We start from the raw sequence: 17,196 nt of genomic DNA, 5'->3' as shown, positions 1-17,196 counted from the left end.
TAAAAAAATTCAGCCCAGGTGCAGTGGCTCATGCCTGGTCCTAGTGCTTTGGGAGGCTGAGGCCAGAGGATCTCCTGAGCCTAAGAGTTTGAGGCTGCAATGAGCAAGACTCTGTCTCTTAAAAAAAAATTAGTTCCGCCAGGCATGATGGCTCACGCCTATAATCCCAGCGCTTTGGGAGACCGAGGAGGGTGGATCACGAGGTCAAAAGATCGAGACCATCCTGGTCAACATGATGAAACCCTGTCTCTACTAAAGCTACAAAAATTAGCTGGGCATGGTGGCGCGTGCCTGTAGTCCCAGCTACTCGGGAGGCTGAGGCAGGAGAATTTCTTGAACCCAGGAGGCGGAGGTTGCGGTGAGCCGAGATCACGCCATTGCACTCCAGCCTGGGTAACAAGAGCAAAACTCCGTCTCAAAAAAAAAAAAAAATTAGTTCATCTAGATGAACTTTGGGTGCAGGTATATTTTCTCAAAATCATACCAGGTGACAGGTATGTGAGAACAGCTTCAATCACCCTTGAGCTAGTTTAGAAAGTTTTGTCAACATAGAATTTGTTGACATTTTCAGGTGTTTGACAACACTACATAAATAAACAGCCTTTGATAAACTAACAAAACCTGTAAGACACTCTTCCTTGGACACTCTAGCCTCTGGATTGCCTTCTTGGGGTAATTCTTGGGAATCTTTTGGGGTGCCATCAAGCCTCTGGCCTCATGAGCTTTGCATGGTATGGCAGAATGATAGCTACTCACACCTGTAATCCCAGCACCCGGAAAATACTGTGACAGGTCTCGCTAACTATCCAAGCCAGTCCAAACTTCAGCTTGACACCTAAGGACAGTTTTATTGAAGAATACAACTGCTGTTCACGAGATAAATCTTAGAAAGCTTTGTCTTGAAAGGTTTTTCATGCAATTTGTCACAGGCTCTCATAATCCACAGGATGATACAGAGAGTAAAGATCAACACCACCATCCAGCACTGCCTCTCCTGCCCGCCCTCCGAATCCCACTCAGAGGTGTTCGAGCTGGTTTTCTGTGCCAGCTTCATTCCACATTTGGACAAGACCGAGGACTCAGGCTTCAGCCTCTGGGGGTAAGGATTTCCACATTGTTATTTGCCATGCAAAATAGCAGTTCCTATTCATTTCTTCCAAATCTGCCTCTGTCAACACTGATGGCGCACTACCCGGTACTGCTGGTACTATGAGATTCGGCAACATTGTCTGTGTCCTGACTGTGCGGACCTTTGGCAGCCAAGCTCTCACCGTCCCCTGAAGGATGGATTTTGGTTTTTGTTTGCCTCCTGTGAAGGACCCTCTTTCTGCTAATCATTTTAATTACTCTCTCCTGGACCCCTTCCAGTCCTGTCACGCCATCTGTAAATGGCAGAGAACAGAACGACACACATTATGGTGTCAATGTATAATAATTTGATTCAAAGATGCAATTATGTCTCGTTTTGAGTATTGCTATCTGCGTGTACTTGGTTTTTCTGGCGGGATGGGGGTGGAGGTGGGAGGAGGAGGCTAGAAGCCAGAGCAGGCTGGACAGTGGATTTTATTTACAACTTTAAGGAATGGTTTTCAGGTTCATTAAATTGTTTTCCTTCAGCTGTTATTACCTTCCTCCTGCCCACACTGACACTCGGCGGGCAGGTGTCTGCCCTCCCATGCAGCTCGCTCGCATCCTTCTGTAGCCTCCTCCCTGCCACTCTCAGCTCACTCACTACCTGGCACATGACCTTGGCGATTCCACCACGCACCTCTTCCCCAGATCATTTATCACTATGGTAATTAAGACTTGGATGTTCAGGCTGTGGAATGAAAATAGAACAGGTTCTAGCACAGATTTTTAAAAATATTTTTCTTCCTGCCTCCAAAAAAGTACATGTTCATTTAAGACAAGTTTGAAAATACAAACAAATGCAAAGAAAATTAAAATAATTCTTAATCCTATTACCCAGAGATAACTTCTTCTAATATTTTGGTTTATATTCCTCCAGTCTTATTCAAGGAACACAACAAACACACACTTTTTCCCTTTATCTTTGAAAAACATTATATTTGATATATTCAAAGAATATATGTAACATTACACTCCCCCCACAAGAATCAAAACATTATAAATAATGGCAGTAATTGTCATTTACCTAAGTGCACCCCTTAGTTACCACTTCCTCTCATGGGGTGGGAGTGTCATTCCCTTGCCTTATTTTTTGTTTCCCTTGCCTTATTAAAGTAATTTTAGAAACTGTGTTTATTTGATTTTGAGGTTTGTAAAAATGGTAACATGCTATGAGTCATATGTTTCTTGCTTTTTTCACTAAGAAAAATGTTGGTTCAATTTATCCATGTTGTGTTATGCAAATGTTCTTTTATTTTTGCTGCTGTTTAATATTTCCACTGTGGAGATATACACATTTATACATTCATTTTTCTCTTGCTGGCCATTTGGATTGTTTTCACAAGTCCCAAGAACAGGCTGGGCGTGGTGGCTCATGCCTGTAATCCCAGCACTTTGGGAGGCTGAGGCAGGCAGATTGCCTGAGCTCATGAGTTCGAGACCAGCCTGGGCAACATGGTGAAACCCTGTCTCTATGAAATACAAAAATTAGTTGGGCGTGCTGGTGCATGCTTGTGATCTCAGCTACCCTGGATGCTGAGGCACGAGAATTGCTTGAACCCGGGAGGTGGAGGTTGCAGTGAGCCAAGATTATGCCACTTCACTCCAGCCTGGGTGACAGAGCGAGACTCTGCCTCCAAAAAAAAAGTACTAGGGACAGTGCAGTGATTGTACACTCCCCTTGGTGCATGCGTGAAGAGTATCTTTGGGGTTGAATAGCTGGATATAAGGTATGTAGAATTTCAACTCTGTTAAGTATTGGCAAAATGGTTGTACCGAGTTATACTCTCACCATTACTGGATAGGAGTTTCCAATTGATTAGCCTTTTTTCCAACATTTGGAATTGGGAAACTTTAAAACTTGCCATGTTAGTAGGTGTACAACTTTGTAGTATTAATTTGCATTTTCCTGAATACTAATGAAATTGAGGATCTTTTTCTATGTTTATTGGCCACGTGTTTTCTCTTCCATAAAATGCTTTCCCCTTTTTCTATTGTGTTGTCTCGCACATTTTTTTTTTTTTTTTTTTTTTTTGAGACGGAGTCTTGCTCTGTTGCCCAGGCTGGAGTGCAATGATGGATCTCAGCTCACTGCAACCTCTGCCTTTGGGGTTCAAGCAATTCTCCTACCTCAGCCTCCCAAGTAGCTGGGACTACAGGCATGCACCACCACGCCTAGCTAATTCTTTGCCTTTTTTGTATTTTTAGTAGAGATGGGGTTTCACCTTGTTGGCCAGGCTGCTGTGGAACTCCTGACCTCAGGTGATTCATGGGGTTTCACCTTGTTGGCCAGGCTGCTGTGGAACTCCTGACCTCAGGTGATTCAATTGACTCAGCCTCCCAAAGTGCTGGGATTACAGGCGTGAGCCACTATGCCTGGTCTCTCACACATATTTTTAAACAAAATTTGAGCCATACTACATATACCATTTTATATTATCTAAAACATTCTTTTACAGTGTTATTTTAATGATTTGGGACTCTTCTATCTCATAATTTAATCAGAGCTCTGTAAGTATTTTTTTTAATTTTGGTTTTGAGAAATAACTCTGGTAAGATATTCTATTGCATATATTTAATTACACATAACTGAATGTTTTAATAAAATAAGTTCTAAGAATTGAGATTTCTGAGCCTGGGCAACATGGTGAAACCCTATCTCTACAAAAAAATAAGCTGGACATAGAGGCATGTACGTGTAGTCTCAGCTACTTGGGATGCTCAGGTGGGAGGATTACCTGAGCCTGGGGAGATCCAGGTTGCAGTGAGATATGATTGCGCCACTGCACTCCAGCCTGGATTACAGAGCAAGACCCTGTCTCAAAACAAAAAAAAACACAACAAAAAAACCCAATTATATATCTTGGTAATGACTATGTATCAGTCAGTAAAAATCTTCTGAATTCCTTTTGATGGCCTCCTAATATCCCATTGTAGTTAAGTACAATAGTGTAGTCAATCCATCTTTTATGTTTGGGTGTTTAGTTAGTTTCCCATGCAAATACAAATATTTTTGCAAATTATGGTGCAATGAAGAAACTTACATATGTAAGCATGCCTATGTATTTCGGAGGTATCTTTAGCATAAATTCCTAGAAGTGGGAGTGCTAGGTTGAAATGTAAATGTACAAATTGTTTCTTTAAATCTTACCAAATGCTTCTCCATAAGGGCTATACTATTTTTCATTTCTTACAGCAATGCGTTTTTCCATAATCTCACCAACAGAGTACAAATATTCAATTGCCCCAACACCATTTATTTTTGAAACAGAGTCTTGCTCTGTTTCCCAGGCTGGAGTGCAATGGCAGTGATCTCAGTTCACTGCAACCTCTGCCTCCTGGGTTCAAGTGATTCTCCTGCCTCAGCCTCCTGAGTGGCTGGGATTACGGGTGCCCACCACCATACCCAGCTAATTTTTGTAGTTTTTAATAGAGACAGGGTTTCACAATGTTGGCCAGGTTGGTCTCAAACTCCTGACCTGAAATGATCCACCTGCCTCAACCTCCCAAAGTGCTGGGATTACAGGCATGAGCCACCGCGCCCTGCCTCCCAACACCATTTATTAAAAAGCCCATCTTTGCCTCAGTCATTTGACTGTTTATTGTCTACTGGATTTTCATAAGCAGTAAGTTAATTTCCGAAGTTTCTATTTGATTTCATTGGTTTGCCTATGAAATCAAACGAAACAGAACCACACTGTTTTCATTCAGAAAGCTCTACAGCATGTTTTAATATTTGCTAGGGCTAGTCTCCTCGCATATCTCTTTCTTTTCTGTGTCTTACTAGTTATCCTTGAGTGTTTATTTTTCCACATAAACTTTGGTATCAACTTGTATAGCTACAGAAAAGAATTTGTTTATATTTTTTGGAGAATCATATTAAATTTATAAATTAACATAAGGAGAACTGTTAACAACGTTGAGATATTTTAAACAAAACCAAGTGATGTCTTGTTCAAGTATACATATGCATCTTTGAGGAGGGTTTCATAGTTTTATTTTTTTGATGGAAACAGCTGGCTAGGTGCAGTGGCACATACCTGTAATCCCAGCACTTTGGGAGGCCAAGGCAGGAAGATGACTTGAGCCCAGCAGTTCAAGACCAGCTTTGTGAGACCTTGTTCCTGCAAAAAAAAAAAAAGTAGAAAAATTAGCTGGGTGCAATGGTGCACACCTGTGGTCCCAGCTACTTGTGAGAGAGGCTGAAGTCAGAGGATGGCTTCAGCCTGGGAGGGCGAGGCTGCAGTGAGCTGGGTGACACTGCAGTCCAGCATGACAACAGAGTAAGACCCTGTCTGAAACAACAACAGTGAAGAAAAACAACAACTTTATTAGATATAATTTACAAACTGTATAATTCACCTATGTAAAGTTTACAATTAAATAGTTTTTAGTATATTAACAAGAGTTGTGCAACCATCACCACAATCAACTTTAGAACATTCTCATCACTTCCAAAAGCAATCCTATACCCACTGGCAGCTCCTCCTCATTCCCTCCCACCTCTCCAGCCCCACGCATCGACTGATATCCTTTCTGTCTCTGTGGATTTGCCTATTCTGGACTTTCATAAAATGGAATCAGGCTGGGCAGTGGCTTATGCCTGTAATCCCTGCACTTTGAGAGGCCGAGGTGGGCAGATCATGAGGTCAGGAGTGCGAGACCAGTCTGGCCAACATAGTGAAATCCCATCCCTACTTAAAAAAATACAAAAATTAGCTGGGCATGGTAGTGTAAGCCTGTAATTCCAGCTACTTGGGAGGCTGAGGCAGGAGAATCATGTGAACCCGGGAGGCGGAGCTTACAGTGAGCTGAGATTGTGCCATTGCACTCCAGCCTGGGCGACAGTCCAGGACTCCGTCTCAAACAAACAAACAAATAAAATAAAATAAAATGAAATGGAATCATACGATATGTGGTCTTCAGCGACTGGCTTCTTTCACTTAGCATGTAATGTTTTCCGGGTTTATCCATGTGGCAGCACTCCATTCTTTTTTTTATTGCCCAGTGACATAGTCATCTGGGGGGATGAAGTGGTATCTCATTGTGTTTTTGATTTGCATATCCCCAGTAGTTCATCAAGTCAAGCATCTTTCTGTGTGCCTCTTGGCCTTCTGTATATCTTCTTTGAAGAAATGTCTCATCAAATATCTTGCCCATTTTGCAACAGGGTGATTTTTTTTTTTGAGATGAAGTTTCACTCTTGTTGCCCAGGCTGGCGTGCAATGGAGCAATCCCGGCTCACGGCAACCTCTGCCTCCAGGCTTCAAGCAATTCTGCTCAGCGTCCCGAAAAGCTGCGATTGCACGAATACACCACCACACCCGGCTAATTTTGTATTTTTAGTGGAGACAGGGTTTCTCCATGTTGGTCAGGCTGATGTCAAACTCCCGACCTCAGGTGTCCTGCCAGCCTCAGCCTCCCAAAGTGCTGGGATTACAGGTGTGAGCCACCATGCCCGGCCAATTTGTTTTATAATCGTTGTGTCTAATTATTCCTTATATATTTTGGATATAAGTTCCTTATTATATATATCATCTGGAAATATTTTTGTCCATTGTGTAGGCTGTCTTTCCATCTTCTTGATGGTATTTTTTGATGTATGAAGGTTTTAAATTTTGATAACATCCAATGTAGCTATATTTTCTTTTGTCATTTGCTTTTACCAGCCCCAAGGTAACGAAGATTAATACCTATGTTTTCTTCTAAGAGTTTCACAGTCTTAGCTTTTACATTTAGGTTGTTGAAGTCCTAATCCCCGGTACCTCAGAATGTATCTATATTTGGAGCTAGGGTCTTTCAAGAGGTAATTCAGTTAAATGAGGTTATTATAGATGGGTCCTCCTTCAATAGGACTAGTGTCCTTGTAGGAAGAGGAGGTTAGGGTGCACACATGGACAGTAGAGAGGGAGCACGTTAAGACACAGGGAGAAGGCGGCCACCTACAAACCAAAGAGCAAGGCCTCAGAACAACTGACCCTGCCAACATCTTTTTTCTTTTTTTTTGAGGTGGAGTCTTGCTTTGTCTTGCTTTAGAGTGCAGTGGCACTATCGCCACTCACTGCAGCCTCGAACTCCTGGGCTCGAGGGATCCTCCTGCCTCAGCCTCCTGAGTAGTTGGGACCACAGACACGCACCACCATGCCTGACTATTTAAAAACAATTTTTGGGCGGGGCTGGGTATGGTGCCTCGTGCCTGTAATCCCAGTACTTTGGGAGGCTGAGGTGGGTGAATCACCTGAGGTCAGGAGTTTGAGACCAACCCCGTCTCTACTAAAAATCAAACAAAAATTACTGGGTGTGGTGACAGGTGCCTGTAATCCCAGTCACTTGGAAAGCTGAGGCAGGAGAATCACTTGAACCTGGGAGGCAGAGGTTACAGTGACCTGAGATCACACCTCTGCACTCCAGCCTGGGCAACAGAACAACACTCTGTCTCAATTTATTTTATTTTTTTCTGTAGAGGTGGGGTCTTACTGTGTTGCCCAGGCTGGTCTTGAACTCGTAGGCTCAAGTACTTCTTCCTCCTCTGCTTCCCACAGCATTGAGATGACAAGCATGAGCCACCATGTCCCACCCTGCCAACTTCTTGATCTAGAACTTGTCGCCTCCAGAACTGTGAGAAGATAAATTTCTGTTCTTTAAGCCAACCAATCTGAATACTTTGTTATGGCAGCTCTAGTGGACTAATACATAAACCCCACTTGGATCATGGTATATTATTTTCTTGAATCATACTGGCCTTGTGTTTTGTGAGGTGCTTACTTAATAAATTTATTTCTTTTCCTCTAGTATAGGGGTGGCAAACTATAGCTCATGAGCCAAAACCAGACCAATGTCTGTTTTTGTAAATATAATTTTGTCAGAACGTCATCTTTTTTTTAAAGGTCAGGTCAGAGTTTATTGACAATGATGAACTATGACAGCCTCTATTAAATTACCCCTTCCTTCAAGGTGTACGTGATCAAAGCAGCAAAGATATTTTCATTCAGTCACATAACAAGCCATTTGTTGAGATTGAAACATCTGGTCAATATCTCCTAACAGCATCTAGCAAAATCTTAAATTTCAAAAGATAATTATACTCATATAGTCAAACTACCTGTCAAGTAGATATGTCAAAGGAAATATGAAACGTAAAATATGTTTTTTGAGATGGAGTTTCACTCTTTCACCCAGGCTGGAGTACAGTGTCACGATCTCGGCTCACTGCAACCACTGCCTTCCGGTTTCAAGCAATTATTCTGCCTCAGCCTCCTGAGTAGCTGGGATTACAGGCGCCCACCACCACGCCTGGCTAATTTCTGTATTTTCAGTAGAGACAGGGTTTCCACATATTGGCCAGGCCAGTCTCAAACTCCTGACCTTGTGATCTGCCCAAGGATCACTTATTGACATGTCATGTATGGTTGCTTTTGTGCTACAGCAGCAGGCTGGTGTAGTTAGGCTACCAAACCCAAAATGTTTACTATCAGATGCTTTAGAAAATTTGCTGACCCTGCTCTGCTAGACACTTAAGATGGGCTTGTATGTACAGCATTCTCTGAGTCATGCATTTTGTAAACAGTTCTTTTTTATCGACTGGATGTTTTAAAAACAGCATGAATGGATGGATATAAAATCCTTGGCTTGCATCTTTGTTCCTTAAGTTTCTAGAAAATGCTGAAAATGCTGTATCACTACTGCCTGGCTTTGTATGTTGCTCTTGAGAAGTCTGATGCCAACTATTTTGGCTACCAGATGCCATAATAAAACACCTACCCTAAAAAGAATGGGCTAAAGTAAGAACCATTTTAATTATAATTTTACAGACTTTGGGGTTAGGAATTTGGGTAGGGCTTGGCTGGATGATTCTTCTGTTCCACATGGCTTCAACTGAGGTCACTCCGTGGTATTCAGCTTATGTTTGGGGTAATATAGGGCATTCATGACAATTTCACTCATACCAGCAAGGATCAGCTAGGTGCTCTCCTCCACGTAGGGCCTTTCTGGGGACTTACATATTTTACATAACAGCTCAGGGCTTTAAGAATAAGTGTTCCCAGCTGGGCGCAGTGGCTCACGCCTCTAATCCAGAGGCTGATAAGGGTGGATCACTTGAGGCCAGGAGTTGGAGAACAGCCTGGCCAACATGGTGAAAACCTATCTCTGCTAAATGTATAAAAATTAGCCTGATTAGGCGGGAGCCAGTAATCCCAGCTACTTGAGAGGCTGAGGCAGGAGAATTGCTTGAACCTGGGAGGCAGAGGTTGCAGTGAGCCAAGATCATGCCATTGCACTCCAGCCTGGGTGACAGAGCGAGACTCCATCTCAAAAAAAAAAAAAAAAAAAAAGCTGCTGCATTAGTTTAGGGGAAAGAGGGGATAAGAGAGACAGATTCTAGTTATTTTTTAAGAGGTAGCATCAATGGGACTTAGCAGTTGTTGGGTATGGAGTCAGGGCAGAGGGGTGGAGAAGAAGGAATGAAGAATGGCTCCCAGGATTCTGAATTGGGCAACTGTTTGGACAGTAGTTTAGATGTGTAGAGTGTGGGTGTTTCTAGGACACCCAGGTAGAGAAGTCCAGCAGGCTTTTGTGAATAAGGAACCCGGATGAGTGGCCTGAGCTAGAGATAGAGCACTTGGGTGTTGCTGATATGCAGCAGATGCAGACAGGGAGGATGTGTGGAGTGAAATGAGCAGAGGAGGGAATCTGTGAGATTGAGAAGTGGTCACAGGGGTTAAGAGAGGAGTCACGCCATGTCACCAAGGGAGTTCCAGAAAGAGTGGAGTGCTCTGTGTTGTCAAATGTCACTGAGAGTTCTAATAATAGGAGGACTCAAATATGGCTTGTGGCATTTAGGATCAAACAGGCCATTCATGACTGAGAGCAGTGCAGTGATGCGGTGTGGACAGAAACTCCATAGGTTTGAGGAGCTGAGGAGCTGCCAAGGAGGTAGAGATGAGAGAAGGTGACTTTCAAGACATTTGTGAAGGGAAACAGAGAGAGGGACTAGTAACTGAAGCAGAATCCAGAGAGACAGAGAAAGGGGTTCTCCCTTTTTCTTGAGGACAGGAAACGCTTAAACATGTATAGATGATGAAGGAAAGAGACAAGTAAAGAGAAGTTGGTAATTTTGGAGTGAGAGGGGGAGAATGATTGAAAGATGTTTGAAAAGTTTTCTGAGGATGTGGGAGGTGAAGAAATACAGAACAGAGATGGAGAGATGCGAATACAAGTGTACTTGAAGTATTTATTCCCTTATGGTTCATGCTTGTCTAGTCCACATTTTGAATTTACATTGGTTTCAATCGATAGGACAAACATATCAAGCAATATTTACACATTTATTTTATATTATTTACACCTTTTCTCCAAAGAACAGAATCAATATTTACCCTCTCAATGCCTTCCACATAGTGGGTGCTCAAAAAGGGCAAATGAAGAAGCTAGAAGTCTCTTACCTGTATTCTGAGTATCTTAATATGTTCAAAATATAGCAAAGACCGTGCCTACAAGAGATAAGTCTCCTCAAGCATGAAAATATTCACACACTTTATGTATGAAAGGTAAAATGCCCATTTTTTTGTTTCGTTTTGCTTTTTTGAGGTGGAGTCTCACTCTGTTGCCCATGCTGGAGTACAGTGGCACGATTTCAGCCCACGGCAACCTCTGCCTCCTGGGTTCAAGCCATTCTCCTGCCTCAGCCTCCCAAGTAACTGCTGGGGTTACAGGCTTGGAATCACAGGCATATGCCATCACGCCCAGCTAATTTTTGTATTTTTAGTAAAGATGAGGTTTCGACATGTTGGCCAGGCTGGTCTCGAACCCCTGACCTCAAGTGATCTGCTCACCTCAGCCTCCCAAAGTGCTAGGATTACAGGCGGAGCCACAGTGCCAAGCCAGAAAATGCCCATCTTTTGAGGAACCTATTTGTTCCCATTTAACAAAGTTGGTTATCAGCATTTCCTTCACTATAGGAGTTTAAAAATAAAAAGAGGAGAGGAGGAGGAAGAGGGTGTTCTAAAGGCAGGCAGGCAGACAGCAGCAGGAGGTGGCACGATCTGCCTTACCATAAGGTGCCAAAAAACAGTGAAAACCATACTCTCAGCATGCAGGCCTGGGGTTGCTTAGCTCGGGAGCTTACAGCCTTCATCATTGACCAATAGCACTTTAATAAGGACGTTGCTGTTTTGAGTCTTAAGTAACACTGAGAAAAATGACCATTTGAGCCATTTAAAAAGTCTTACCTATTCCTAATTTGGCACCATCTCCTGCATTTCACATAGTTTGGAAAGAATTCTATAAAAGATGGCTAACAGTAAAACAAAAAAATTGGCGCTGAGAAGGTAAACCTGGCTGCCCCTGGCTCCTTTGCCCAAGCTGTTTTCCCAGCCCTGATGTCCTCCCTTTTTCCTCCTAAGACTTTTCTTCCTTCGAGGCTGATCATAAATGCCACTTCTTCCAGGAAGCCCTCCGCGGCGTCCAAGTAGAAATCATCTCTAGGTCCTGTGCCTTCCCAAAGCACCGCACCGAGGCTTGGCTCTGCACGGGTCACCGAACCTGGTTGTGTACATGGCTGTTTTCCCCGCTAAGTTATGGGCGCCTCGAGCCCAGGAGCCGTGACTGTGATCGTGACCGTGCGCCCACAGGCACCTGGTGCAGCGCGGGGCGCACACCGCTGCCGAGCGAGCTTGCGGAGTTCACGGGGGTCACTCGGGCAGAGGCTTGTGCTTAGGCGCTGGGAATGATTCACGGGGTGGCTCTTTGCATTCTTTGCCCTGTAGTCACGTCGGGCCGGGCACCCCGCGGGCAGATACCTGAGGATGGAAAGGCACCCGGCCCGGCGCCAGCGAGCGGGAGAAGCCTAGACGGAGTCAGCTTCCCGCCTGCCCGGAACCCGCGGGCGACCGGGGGGGCGGGGCACGCCCGCGGGGGCGGGGTCGAGGGGGGTGCTCGGCTGCTCCCGCCCCCTCCCGCCCCCTCCCCACGCACAGAAGCCCCGCCCCCGGCCGCGCGCGCGCGTTGGGCGCGCGCCCCCCCCCACCTCCGCCCTCCGCCCTCGCGCCCTCGCGCCCTCGCGCCGGGGGCGGGCGCTGCGCGTGCCGGGCAGGGAAGCGGCGCGAGCCGGGCGCTGCGAACGTTCGCCGCGGGGGCGGCTCGGGGCCTGAGTGGGCGCCGCTACTGCCTCAGTCGAGGGGGCCGGAGCGGGCGGAGGAGTGAGGCCGCCGGAGACCTTCCCGACGCCCCCTGCTCCGGCCGGGAAGTGAGCAAGGTGGGGGTCCGCGGCGGCCGCCGGGGCTGTGGGGAGCAGAGCGGGGCTGGAGCCTGGCGCCCGCGACGTGCGAGACGGGAGCCTGCGCTGCGCCGGGACCCGGGACCCGGGAGCCTGCGGGTGCGGGGCCGCGGGAGGCGGGGAGGGCGCGGAGAGCCGGGGCGCTGCACCCGCGCGGCTGCGAGGAGAACCAGGCGGAGGGGATGCGGCTGAGCCCGGGCCGCGAGGGATCTCGGGGTCCGGAGCGCGCCGGAGCGCGGGCGCGAGCGGGGGCGCGGCACCGGGTTGATGCTGCCCGATCCCGGCTCGCCGGGAGGCCGCTCTGCGTTAGGTGCTGAAGGGGCGAGGGAGGCAGGTCCTGGCAGAGGGCAGGTGAGGCGGGCAGGCCCTGGCAGAGGGAAGAATATTTGTTTCAGATCACCCCAAATCACTGTTTTCCGAGGCGCCTAATAGCGAACCTGTCCGGGAGGTCACCCTGGACTGGAAAGTGTCCCGAGAGGAGGATGCCGGTAACGAATGCTTGCCATTAAATTCCCGTGCCAGGCCTTGGGATTAGGAAGACCTTCTATCTACCTTGGGTAGAGAACCTTAGTCAGCACTGGGGCCACGAAATAGTATGAAATACACCGTCATTTGTTATTGAGGTGCTGGCAGTGTGACTGTGAAGGTATGCACATAAAATACAGAGGAGCATCGAATTTTATGTCTCGTGCCCTATTCACTTTAGATCTCTTTTGTCTTTTCTCAGTATTGGGAAATTGGAGCCATAAATTCCGTGGTTTTGGGGATAAAGCAGAAAGGTTAAAGAAGCCTGTGGGAGAAATTTGGGAGAGTTTTGAAGGCTCCTATGGGTACCATTTAAAGGGGACTCTCAGAGGGGAAACGACGTTTGGAAAGAAAGGAAGTTTCCTTCCTTCCCAAGTGGAAATAAGCTCCATGACTATTCACTGCTAAATCCTCAGAATGTTGCCTGGCTCACAGCGGTGGAGCCATTAATGTCTATTGCAGGAATGAATGGACAGGCAAGGTTTTGCCACATTTGACATGGAGCAGTCTCAGCCACTCTAGTGTTAGGGAAGGTTGCTGGATTTCCCCTGTTCTTCAAGTTCTCTCTCTCGCTCTGCCTTTTTTTTTTTTTTTTTCTGCCATGCGAGGCAACCCCGGTTCTTAGGTCTGGGCACGTTAAAGCAATGGTTAAGGGGTCGAGGTCTTGGTTTCCTGTAGCCATGCTACCACCTTCCCATGTTGCTTGCGTGTTGGCTGTCAGGAGCTTGCTCCTTCGGCTGTTGCTTGAGATCATCCCATTTTGTTCCTTCTCCCATTGGCTTTTTCGGAAGAGGGTAGTTTTGTCTAGAGAACACTTTTTCATTTTTATCCTGGTTCTTGAATCTTAGATCTGTAGTCCGAGGCTGTTTGTGCCTTTGCTTTTCTGTAAGGCTGGAGTTCTACCTGTTCTCTGCCTTGGCTGAATCTCTGAAGTCTGGAGAGCTCCAGGCTGCTGTTTCCGTTCGCTGGGTTGCAGTGCCTGTTGGGTTGCTTTGTCTGCCAAATTAAAACTTGACCTTTTATGAGTTCTTTGAGGATTTTTATCGTGCATAAGTGGAGTTGCCTTTGAAGGGGGATGTGCACTCAAGGTAGTGCTGGCAGCGTTTTTGGATGTCCACTATGCCTGAAAGACAAATTTCTACCTATGGTTGGAAAATTAGACTCAAAACCAAGAGAAATTCAATTTGTTGTTTATTTTATGGCTTTATATTAATCTCTCAGGGCCTTAGTTTCTTCGTGTGAAAAATAAGTAATAATCAAAATCTGGCATTATATAGGAAGCGTTGAAGAAGTAAATTACTTTCTCCTGTTTTAGGACTGTACAACCAGGTCTCTTGTTTAGGGGTGCCTAAGTTCTGCAATTCTGGGTGCCTTATTCCAGGCCCTCTCAATGATATTTTGTTTATGTATTTATTTTAAAACTAACTTTTTGACGCATAGTTGACATGATAAAATGCACAGATTTCCCATGAGTGGTTGGATGAGTTTTGAAAAAATGCGTACAGTGGTCCCCCCATTAGCCTCAGGTATATGTTCCAAGAGCCAATGGGTGCCTGAAGCCACAGCTAATTCCAAATCCTATACAGACTGTTTTTTTTCCTGTATATAAGCACCTATGATAAAGTTGTAACTGGTAAGTTAGGTGCTATGAGAGATTAATAACTTCTCTTAGGCATATATTTGGCTTCTCTTTGGCTTATCCTAGTTGCCAGCATCACTACTCTTGCACTTTGGGTTTATTATTAAGTAAAACAGTGGTTACTTGAACAGTAGCCCTGTGATACCATGGCAGTCACTCTGATTAATTGAGAGAGCTACAAGTGAGTAACCAGGGTGTGGCTTATGCAGTGTGGTTATGTTGGACAAAAGGATGGCTCACATCCTAGGTGGGACAGATCGGGATGGCACATTTCATCGCGCTCTTTAGAATGGTGCACAACTTAAAACTTATGAATTGTTTATTTCTGAGGGGGGACTGCTGTATACTTTGTAACCACCATTCCAATCAAGACATTTCCATGGCCCCAGAATGTTCCTGTATGCTGGTTTGCAGTCCATTCACCATCCTTCCCCACTCCCTTCTATTGATTTTTAATTACACGAGCGTCAGAGCTGTGGCATCTAGTTGTATAGATCAGCTTTAGGGAGCACCATTCACATTGGAGTCCCTGTGCCTGGCAGCTCCTGGAGTTGTATAGTGCACACTCTGTGTGACTGTGTGCTACAACTCTGCAGGTGGCTCAGAATGCACACTCGCTTGTCAAATACTCAAACAGTGCAGACAGGATAAAGGCCCCCTCGACCTACTCACGGAAACTGAAGTTACCAGTTCGTTGTGGTCTTTCCAGACCATTCTCTATGTAGATTCACGTATATATAGATAATACAGAATAAAAAAAGAGCAGTTTTTTCTCCTCTACATTAGTGACATCATACCGTATACATTGTTCTGCAGTTTTTTTCCCGTAACAGAATGATTTTGAGATCTTTTCGTGTTGGAACACAGGAATCGACCTGAGTCTTCTTACTACACAGTCTCTTATGCAGTACGTATTGTAGTTTGTTCAGTATTCTCATTAAGGGCCATTGGTGCAGTGAATGAAAAAATACAATTGCTGGGTCAGAGGTACGCATTTGACCATATAATTGATGGGGCTGTTACCATGTTGCTACTTGTGGATTTAATCTATTTATTTTTAATTGCTGAGTGTATTCAGTATTCAGTGTAGACTTTTTTTTTTTTTTTTTTTTTTTTTGAGGTCAGGTCTTGCTCTCTTGCCCAGGCTGGAGTGCAGTGGCACTCCAGAGTTCAAGTGATTCTCCCAAGTAGCTGGGACTACAGTTGAGTGCTGCCATGCCTGGTTAATTTTACAATTTTTTGTGGAGATGCAGTCTCGCCATGTTGCTCGTGCTGGCAAGTGATCCTCCCAAAGTGTTGGGATTACAGGCGTGAGCCCCTGCACCTGGCCCCACTATAGACTTACATCACAGCGTAATGTCTACACAGAGTCTTTTACTCACTGAAGAACAGTTGGGTTCCCTTAGATGCTGATTCTTCATGGGTCTGTGTGTTGCAAATGTACCCTGCCAGTCCTAGGCTTTTCTTTCCCTTTGTTAGCAATGTATTGGTTGTATATACCATTTAAGTTTAATGTAATATTTATGAAAAATTTCCTTAAATGACTTGTCATTCTTTTGGGTGTGTATCTGGTTTAAGAAAATTTCCTTGGCCAGGCGCGGTGGCTCAAGCCTGTAATCCCAGCACTTTGGGAGGCTGAGGCAGGTGGATCACGAGGTCAAGAGATCGAGACCATCCTGGTCAACATGGTGAAACCCCGTCTCTACTAATACAAAAAATTAGCTGGGCATGGTGGCGCGTGCCTGTAATCCCAGCTACTCAGGAGGCTGAGGCAGGAGAATTGCCTGAATTCGGGAGGTGGAGGTTGCGGTGAGCAGAGATCGCGCCATTGCACTCCAGCCTGGGTAACGAGCGAAACTCCGTCTCAAAAAAAAAAAAGAAAGAAAGAAATTTTCCTCTATCCTGGGATGTGAATTGTATATTCTTATATTTTCTTCCGAAAGTTTTAAAAAGTTTTGCTTTCCATATGGAATTTATTTCTATGTATGGTATGATGGAGAGAGAATTTTTTTTTCAATTAGGATGACCAGTTTTTCAGCACTTAAAAATTTTTTTTATTATAGTAAAATACACATAAACATTACCATTTTAACAATTTTTTTTTTTTTTGAGACGGAGTCTTGCTCTGTCACCCAGGCTGGAGTGCAGTGGCACAATCTCGACTCACTACAACCTCCGCCTCCTGGGTTCAAGTGATTCTCCTGCCTCAGCTTCCTGAGTAGCTACGATTACAGGCACGTGCCACCACACCCGACTAATTTTTTGTATTTTTAGTGGAGAACGGGTTTACAGGCTCTTGCCACCACACCTGGCTAATTTTTTTATATTTTTAGTGGAGACGGGTTTTCACCGTGTTAGCCAGGATGGTCTTGATCTTCTGACCTTGTGATTCACCCTCTTCGGCCTCCCAAAGTGCTGGGATTACAGGTGTGAGCCACTGCACCTGGCCCTATTTTAACCATTTTTAAGTGTACAGTTCTGTAGCATGAAATACATACATGAAATACATTGTTATGCAGCCATCACCACTGTCTCCAGAGCTTTTCCATCTTACTGAAACTCTGTACCCCTTAAACACCAACTCCCCATTATTCCCTCCCTCAGCCCCTGGCAGCCACCATTCTGCTTT

At 45.1% G+C, this 17,196-nt stretch overlaps 1 protein-coding gene across 38 annotated transcripts in view; it reads left to right on the top strand.

The window, feature by feature from the left end:
* Positions 1-972: 972 nt before the first annotated feature.
* Positions 973-17,196, top strand: part of DTNB (dystrobrevin beta) — a 310,093-nt gene continuing 293,869 nt past the window's right edge. For 34 of the 38 annotated variants that reach the window (XM_064363918.1, XM_021677096.2, XM_021677095.2 and 31 more), the window contains exon 1: positions 12,197-12,382. The gene's annotated coding sequence lies outside the window, so the exon portion shown is untranslated. Of the gene's footprint in view, positions 1,100-12,196; positions 12,383-12,480; positions 12,503-12,745; positions 12,755-17,196 lie in introns of those variants that run through there. The other 4 variants (XM_064363911.1, XM_021677090.2, XM_064363912.1 and 1 more) reach the window with 4 other exon arrangements.

The sequence above is a fragment of the Aotus nancymaae genome, unplaced genomic scaffold, assembly GCF_030222135.1.
Source record: "Aotus nancymaae isolate 86718 unplaced genomic scaffold, 86718_ANA_hifiasm-v0.15.2.pri h1tg000057l, whole genome shotgun sequence".
Classification (NCBI taxonomy): domain Eukaryota; kingdom Metazoa; phylum Chordata; class Mammalia; order Primates; family Aotidae; genus Aotus; species Aotus nancymaae.
The sequence above is the reverse complement of the archived record's forward strand: the minus strand, read 5'-3'. Positions and strand labels throughout refer to the sequence as shown.